General features: G+C 39.7%; 1 protein-coding gene across 2 annotated transcripts in view; it reads left to right on the top strand.

Moving 5' to 3' along the window:
- ppp1r16b (protein phosphatase 1, regulatory subunit 16B) overlaps positions 1–8,968 on the top strand; it is a 79,786-nt gene that overhangs the window by 1,318 nt on the left and 69,500 nt on the right. The gene's annotated exons all lie outside the window — the stretch shown is intronic.

The following is an 8,968-nucleotide window of genomic DNA, read 5'->3' as shown; positions in this document are numbered from 1 at the left end:
GAGAGAGAGAGAGAGAGAGAGAGAGAGGCCTACAATCTGCCTTCATGCAGACATGCTTACTCTACATACTACGTGTATGTATCAAGTAACTGAAAAAGACCCTCAGGTCTGCGTTGCAAACATGCATCCGGACTGTAATGTTTGATTACATAAACCTTATGTCGTATGCACAAGACCTCGGGGCTGTAATGTACTGTGTATAGTTTTCTTTCAGCTGTGACATGTGAGGCTCACAAGTGCATTTTCTGACACTGCCAATAAGACGCGTAAATCAGCAAGTTACTCCATCTTAAATCTCTCATGCTCTTTACACATAATGTGGTAAGATGACAGGCAACAATTGAGGGATGCAATAAAGGTTGGCTGGACTCGAACCACAGCCATCGCTGTTCATGGTTGGCATCGTAACCTCTAAGCTGCCCTGGATTGATCAGCAGCAGTGAGAGCTGTGCTCAATGGAAGATGGAGCAGCAGGGCAAAGACGTAGAGTGTAGTGAAGGTTTATGTTACCATGTGTTGGTAGGTAGCAGGAATGCCCAGAAGATGAAAAAACTAGCAAAGATTGTTTTGGAAAGGAAGCAGTTGACTTCTTCAGAGAGGAAGAACATAAATAAGAAGACAACCCAGAAAGGTTTGGGTTAGAAGGCTGCACACTAATTCATCTGCTACTGCATCAGCATCTTATGTAGCCAACCATAATCATCTGTTACTTTTTAAATAAAAGGTAACATCTTTTGCACATTGTCATCCTGATCATTGATAGAATGATACAATCATCATCATCATAAAATATAAATATTGTTATGATTTCTTGCCATTGTTGTTACAAAACCCATGTCCACATTAGCAATGCACTCCTCCACATTACAGCCAACAGATCCTCTGGTATTTTAGGCAATAAATCATTAGGCTGTATATAGTGTAATGGCAAAATTAGATTCCTCGGAGTGTCTGAGTGAGCCGTCTCTGATCTCTGAGGAGCCCCACTGCTCTCCTTCAGTATGTCCTCTCCACTGATGAGCTGCCTCCATAATATATTCTCTGTAGTTTTGTACCCTAACTGATGTTTAATTATTCCAACACAGTGATGTGGCTGTTGCTCATAAAATATTGAAACAGAAGCGGCCCAGGAGGCACAGTGAAAGACACTGGCTTCACTCACTCCTTAATACGACTCGGCGTGGAGCTGGGCGCCGCGTGCGACTGACATCAAAGTCAGCACAGACGCACAAGCACCGTATAAGTTGTTTAGTGTAATTTTTGTTTAAAAAAGTACAATCCCCCCTCCACACTCCTTGCAGGAAGTTTAATGTTCTATCGTGAATCTGTTCTTGACTTCCTGCCGCTTAAGACTTCTTATCTGAGCCGTGCCTGAAACCAGTGTGCTTGATTACTATCGAAAAGCGATTATACTAGATCAGCGTTCTGATTACAGCTATTAACCAGGCACTGTCTGCTAATCTACTGAGACAGGCAAATCTCAGGGCAGCTATCAAGGCTCCTTATGGGCCCTTAAATTCCACCACCCTGTCTCTTGACCATTTTGTAATCAACTTTCTTGTAAATACACACGTCACCTGTTGAGTTGGTCCCTCCCTAGATGTTGATTTGATGTTGAGGTTTGACCTGCAAAAAAAGATTTTATTTTATTTAGACAATTTAAGCATTTGGATGTTTTTCTAACGTTAAATCTGCTGATGGTTAAAGTTCAATTGATTAGCATTATGCAGAGGTCCGCTGTAACAAGCACTAACCTTATCTTCATCTTTAAGTAGCTAAGGTTACGCTCTAACTCTAGGAGTTCCAGGTGAACTTGTGACATCTGTTGCTAAATGGTGAAGACAGAGGGAAACTGCAGTCAAGCAGGTCCGAATCTCACAAACCCAGAGAGAGCGACAAGAAGGGGCTAAGCCAATCAATGCGCTCTGGGCAGCTCTACAATAAAACAAGATTTTACCCATTTTAAATATTAAAAAAATAGAAAATCAATATGTGGCAGTCAACGCTGATATTGTGGCAGGCCACCACAAATAAATCAACGCATGGGAAACACTGTCCCTGGTTGTGAGTAAAATGTGTAGCAGTGGTAAACACCATTTGTTTCTAGTGCGAGAAAAAGGGATACCAAATGAAAACCAGCGGGCATGCAAATTATACTAGTATTGTTCAGATTGTGTTTTTGGCATTTGTAAATACTTAAGGGATCAGGGGACTTAATGGTGGACCCCTTGCTGATGCATGCTGGGATATTGTGTGACCACTCACTGAGAGGATAAAGCCACAAGCATTGTTTTGGAGAGTACAGCTTCATGTCATCCCAGTCAATCAGCGCTGTGTGTTTGTGTGTGTCTGTTTGTTTTTGTGGCTTTTAATATGAAATTGGTCACTGTCCAGTATATCCACATTTGGTGATTTTCAAACTCCTGCATAAAGTTTAACCGGATTTCTCTGGGTTTTGGGCTTTTGTTTGGGCAATAAATACATTTACAGAAGTTATTTTGAGCTTCCGGGGTATTGTGATATGCAATTTCCGCAGTTTTCTTTCATCGTATAGGCTATATCAAATGATTAATCCGCAATGAAACTAATACGATTGTTGCCCTCATCAAATCTCAAAATCCACCCAATGTAAAACTATCCCCAACATCCCCCCCATAACTCATTTCAACCCCTCCCATCAGGCCAAAGAATGAAGGTGCAAATGAATGAATATTGCTTTGCCACTTTGTGGTGTGACCTGGCACAGAGGCTTGTACAATCCTTGAAAACTTCATTACGTTAACTAAAAAAATGCATTGTCAACTAGCCTAAAACAAGGCTGCTTTCTTTGTTTATTTAAAGTTTATATAGTATTTTGGAGCAACCAGACGTTCACTCACATAAATCTGTGTTTCTGCATACTGCCGCACAGTGCAGTTAAAGCAAAAGTAAAACCCATGCCTTTTACAGTACGTTCATGCTTACAGTGTCCTTTATAACTCACATTGTTTTTACATCCTTTTTTTACCGAGTGATGTATTTGTAGCTCATTGCATGTTTCTGTGCCAAAGCCAAACATGTATTGCGGACTGTGTCTTTAGCAGACCCACCAATCAGAGTCAGTGAAGTGTTGTGGACAGGAAGTGAGCTCATAGACTTTGTGGCCTGCACTCTGTGTTCAGGAAGGCGTTTGACCCAGGGGGGCATTGTTAAGTTTTTTTTCCTCTCACATTGTTGTGGAAAGCACACAAGCAAGCCTCTCTGGTCTAGTTTGGTTACATGGTTACCTGTACATGGAATTCTAGGATTCTTGAGAGTGTCCTATTCAAATTGTCTTCATTATGTGTTGAAAGCAACACATGATTTCTCAGCATAACTTTCCAACAGTTCTTCATACAGTCTATTGCCCCTAAAATATTCACTATCCATAAAGATCCATGCTTCATTCTGCTCTCTTGAAAATGCCTCCTTAGATTAGAGGAACACAGCTGTTGAACTTCAAAGGCAAAATTCAGCCAACATTGAAAGTGTTGTTGAAATGTTGTGTGTGTGTGTGTGTGTGTGTGTGTGTGTGTGTGTGTGTGTTGTTTGTGTGTTGTTTGCGTGAGTGTGTGCGCACTTGTGTGCTTTTTGAAGGCTGTTTTAATAATTTTTTGAGATGGGGCCTTTTAATGTCTGGTTTGCTCTGTCTACGCTCTACAACCTAAAATTGACGGCACACTCTGGTGCTTGGATGTGCCTGGTAGTACCAAGGCTGCAGTTGAGGTGTGTGTGTGTGTTTTTATATGTGTGTCAATAATTTGAGGTTTGTGTGTCCTTGTTGTATGTCGTTTCTTCTCTCTCTCTGTGTTTGTGTGTGTGTGTTGTGTGTGTGGTGTTGTGTTGTGTGTGTGTGTGTGTGTGTGTGGGTGTGTGTGTGTGTGTGTGTGTGGTGTGTGTGTGTGTGTGTGTGTGTGTGTGTGTTAGAATAATTACATATCAAGAATAGACAGAGACCACTGAAGTTATATCAAAGTTGATTTTTACTTGTGAACACAAGGAGACAGTTTCCACACTACAGAATAGTACAAAAAATGCCTAACTGGAAGCTCTCTGCAGCCGCTTAGTGAAATAAAGTGGATGTTAATACATAATCATAACAAAGTCGATGTTGTCAGTTTATCTCACTGGGTCTGGGAATCTCCTCCGCCTGCTCTGCCCCCAGAAACATCCTGTGCCTTTCACAAGGACAGACCATGGCTCCGTGGTTATCTTGTTTAGACTGATCAGTATAATATGGTATTCTTATGCAAGCAGTTTTAATAATAATCAGAGAAAAAGTCTTTATCATAATTAGGGCTGGGCAATTTATTGATATTATATTGATATCGTGATATATTGTAATATGGTAAGTGTTGTCTTTTCCTGGTTTTAAAGTCTCCATGACAGTAAAGTGATGTCATTTTTTTAACTTACCAGACTGTTATATATTATTTACCTCTACCCACTTAGTCATTATATCCACATTACTGATGATTATTTATCAAAAATCTCATTGTGTAAATATTTTGCGAAAGCACCAATAGTCAACACCACAATATTGTTGTGGGATCGATATCGAGGTGATTGGTCAAAAATATGTGTTATTTGATTTTTTTAATATCGCCCACACCTAATCATAATTTTTCACACACACACACACACACACACACACACACACACACACACACACACACACACACACACACACACACACACACACACACACACGCGCTCCTGCTCACACACACACACCATGCTCTCCTAACCACTGATGTTTTTCCCATTAGAGTTTTATAAACTTGTGAGAACTGATGCTCTTTCAGATTTCTTAAGCAAAGGATTGCTTCAAAGTGTGAACAGCTGTATCTGTTTAAAAAGTGATGAGTGAACACAAGTTTGTCTCAAAGCTTACTTTTAGGAATCCTCGGAAAAAGACGAATGTTTTTTAGTGTATTAGTGTCTAGACATGATGCTGGTGTTTGAGCTGTCTCACTGTTGCTTGCTCTGGAGGAAACTACTAGAACTGTTGGGTCCTTGTAAATTCTGGAGTGTGGTCTAGACCTGCTCTATCTCTAAAGTGTAATTGAATTGAACTGAACTGAACTGTTGCTGCCAGTAGCTGAGATCCGGAACAGATATACGGCCTTCAGTTGCACCGGCTCGGATACAGAGACGTGGTCAGTGTTCTACTGCTGTGGGTCAACGTCCCTGCTAGCTTTCGGTCCAGCTATCTAATTACCTGCACTGCGGAAGTTATGTTTTTCTGTCCGGTTTGTTTGTAAACAGGAAAAATTATGTTGAAATCCTTCAAAGAAATGTAGAAGTATTTTTTTAGTAGTATTTCTGATGAAAGGTTTTCTTAATATTGTGAAACATATTTACTATTTTATCAAGAACTACTACCATAACTATTAATGAAATACATCTGGCATATTTATCTACTGGATATAAGTGACTGTGTATTGATGCAGCATTAAAATGACCACCTAATAGAATAGAAAATCCACAACAATCTGGTTTCTTTTTACCAGTATGTTGTTTTAATGATTGGCTTCAAATACACACAAAACACACCAAAAACAAACAAAAAAGTTGGAAATGTCATAATACGATGCTGTGTTTACTTGGGCTATTGGAACAAATTCTGGGATTTGAATATAAGTTGAATAGTAAAAAACATGAATCCTAATTGATTTCTGAAATTACAATTCAAATGTCTTTTTATTTTTTTACAAATGTGTTGGCTAATGTTAGCTTCTCAACTTGGCCTACTCGCATGTGAAAACAAAATGCTTTTGTTAGGTCATGTCTGATGAGCAAAGTTAGGTCTTAAGGCACGGAGCGACGGTACAGACTAAGCAGTAGAAAGGGAGTGACAGGCTGCGGCTGGGAATCAAAAGAAGCATCAGTAACATTGTTTTAAACATGAAATAAAAAATGCTTATGTATCATTAATGAACTTATTCTTGTTTCCTGCCTGTGTCACGAGTTATAGGGACCTAATGGAGACAGCTAATGTTAATGTTAACTGCTCTTTAAAGTGCGTTTCAACTTCAAATATTAACTTGTAATAAGTTAGTATTTTCATTACCATGACAATCTGCAAGAAACAGTTTGCTAAACCTACCCAATTCAACCAAAAAGGGCAACTAGTACTAGCCAATCAGAGGTGAGTAGGGCGAGTCTTACAATGGACCGTTTCTAGGACACGCAGATTTGTGCCCCTTCAATGCTAATGTTGCTAATCCCTCTGGTGGACAGAAGGTATAACAACGACCACATCTTGACAGTGGCATTGGCAAAGACTGAGTAGTGTAGTAAATAATGATAGGCTGAATTTGATCATTAAATATTCTGATATAATTTGAATAGGAGACATACAGTAATAACGAATGAAATGTAAATGGTAATATAGAGGAATATTGACAGCTCTTGTCTTCACACCTGAATATGATTATCTGATTGTCCCACCTCCCTCTAATCCTGCTAGTCTGCCTTTCCACTTATTTACTGTTGTTTCAATCTGTCTTTCCTTTGAAGTATTCTTGGAAAATTGACAATAGTGTTTGGGTTAATGGAGCAATGTGAGAATGACTGAAGAGAGCGCGGAACAAAAAAAATGCTACTTTCACTACTCTATTTGGAAGACAATATTGTGTGGCACCGAGATGGGCCTGCATGATCCTACATAAGTTATAAATGTATTTTTTGAGTTATTGCCACTTTTTTTATTTGACCTTCTTTTTTTATATTAACACTGACAAGAAGAACAGATTGTGGAGATGAAGTGTACTCTCATAAGTTTTGTCTGCCTTGGCTTTTCTGAGATTGACAAATACAGACACACCTTTGTACTGTAGTGTAGTAAAATGATAAATCAGCATATATGCTAGCACATACTCCATACGCTGTTACTGTGACAGTGCAGGCTCACTGCGCATCCATCTTGGTTTAGTGGTGGATTAGAAGTGACACTTGCTACAGGCTGGCTGAGTCTAAGCCTTGTTTACTCTGGCGAGGTCTTAGCCGTGGATTCAAACCATCATTAGGAAGTGAAATTACTCAACAGTGGGACAGAACTCATGACGGAATGAGAGAGAAGACTGAAGTGGAAAAAGAGTAGGACGAACAATTCAGAAAAGAAATATAAAAACAGGAATTTGCGTGACATAGAGTGAACCAAATGACTTTTGCAGGGGGGGTAGCTAGAACCTGGAGGCCAGGGCGTGCTGTGGTCAAACCCTTTTTATAAATAAACAGACAGACTGGTCTAAAATAAACATGAATCGCTCATGTCAGTGTGAAGCAGATGGACGAATAACCCCACCCAGGACTGGGACAGGACAGCAGGCCCTAAACGTGGGCTGCTGCTGTAGTGCAGAGAGAAACTGGGGGCGAGGCCCTTTGTGAAACCACCCATGCAAGGAAATTACAGAAAACAACCAGCTGAGATATTTGTCCAGTCAAAAATGTGACTTGCAGAAAGATCGGGGATCAGTGTCGTGTCTTGTCAAGGGAGAAACCCTGACTGGAGGGTCCGGATCTCTTTTTGAAAGCCTAGTCTTCCCGCTGCCACTTCAGACATGGACGTTGTTCTGTTGATGTAACAGAAAGCAATAGGCTCATGGTGGGCAGGTGGAAAAAAAAACATCTCAAGGAATGAAAGGAGCCATCAAACAATAACGGACATAGTAAGCAAATGGAGACTACAGACTTGCAGAACAAAAAAGGAGGAATTGGAAGATTACAGTATATTTTGGACATGGCAGGCCATGAATCTTTACTGCAAAGTGCCTGCTGTTGAGCTGCTGGTGAATTATGTCCCTTCAAAGTTAACCTAATGGACTGTAAGACAGGAATACAGATGACCAAGTCTAGATGAGAAGACTTAAGCTGCTTACACACAGTAAACCTGCAACATTTCTTGTTAAGTTATCTACAAATGGTTTCTCAATTATTTTGTTCAGTTCACACGTACGTCTTCTGCTGTATATGGAAAAAGTCTGTGTCATGTCTAAAGGTCTGTGTTGCATAGATTATGCAATGCGTGTGCAAGAGATGGTATGTGGCTGGTGAGATAAGGTAATGCAAGTTGCTAATGGGTAAATTCTTTACTTATTTTTAAATGTGGATATCCACTCAGTTCTGTTGGTATATGTAGTCTACTTAAGAAATAAATGACAATGATGATGAATGTTATTGATTGTGAAAGCGAGTTCTCGGGCTCTTGGAACTTGGCTCTCTTAGCTTTTTAGTTAAAAAAATGTCAAGAAAGGAAAACATACACCTTCTTAATTTTTGTCTCACGAACGATGACTAGATTAACTTAGCTGTTAAGTCATACTCTCTCTGATGGAAACGTAGCTAGTTTGCATTACAAGAGAAGAGAACAGGGAAGTTTGACATTGCGCCCCAGTTACCAGCCCTGAAGTAGCTTGTAGTTCTTGACTGGAGGACGGAAGAACTACAAGCTACTAGTAGAGAAGAGAGGAGATTTTGCAGCTGTGGTTGGATGAGACACAGAGAACATTAGAAATATCAGCAGGCTTTTTTTCACACCAATCACTCATTTAGATTAGAGTTTAGGTTGAAAATCGCTAACATTTCACGTTAAAGAAACCAAGTGTTTGACCCCTAATAACGCCATGAAGCATTGTTGTATGATCAAAGAAGTGCAGCAATGCACCTGCAAAGAAGATGAAAAAGAAGACTACAAGCAAGCAAACAGGGATGTGACCAATGTATTGAAGATATAAAACATGTGGAACTGTAATGAGAAGTCGATAAATTGACAAGTGGATTTGCAGAAATCTGCAAGTATTTTGATAATTGATTAATCGTTAAAAACACCAACCATTTTCTGGTTCCAGCTTCTCAAATGTGTATATTTCCTGTTTTCCTCAGTCTTTTATGCAGTGTTCCTATCCTGTGGCATTTTTTCAGTTGTGATTGAACTGTATTTTTTGAG

The sequence above is a fragment of the Etheostoma spectabile genome, chromosome 4 (genome assembly GCF_008692095.1).
Source record: "Etheostoma spectabile isolate EspeVRDwgs_2016 chromosome 4, UIUC_Espe_1.0, whole genome shotgun sequence".
Lineage (NCBI taxonomy): Eukaryota > Metazoa > Chordata > Actinopteri > Perciformes > Percidae > Etheostoma > Etheostoma spectabile.
Note: the sequence above shows the minus strand (reverse complement) of the source record. Positions and strands in the feature narration are given on the sequence as shown.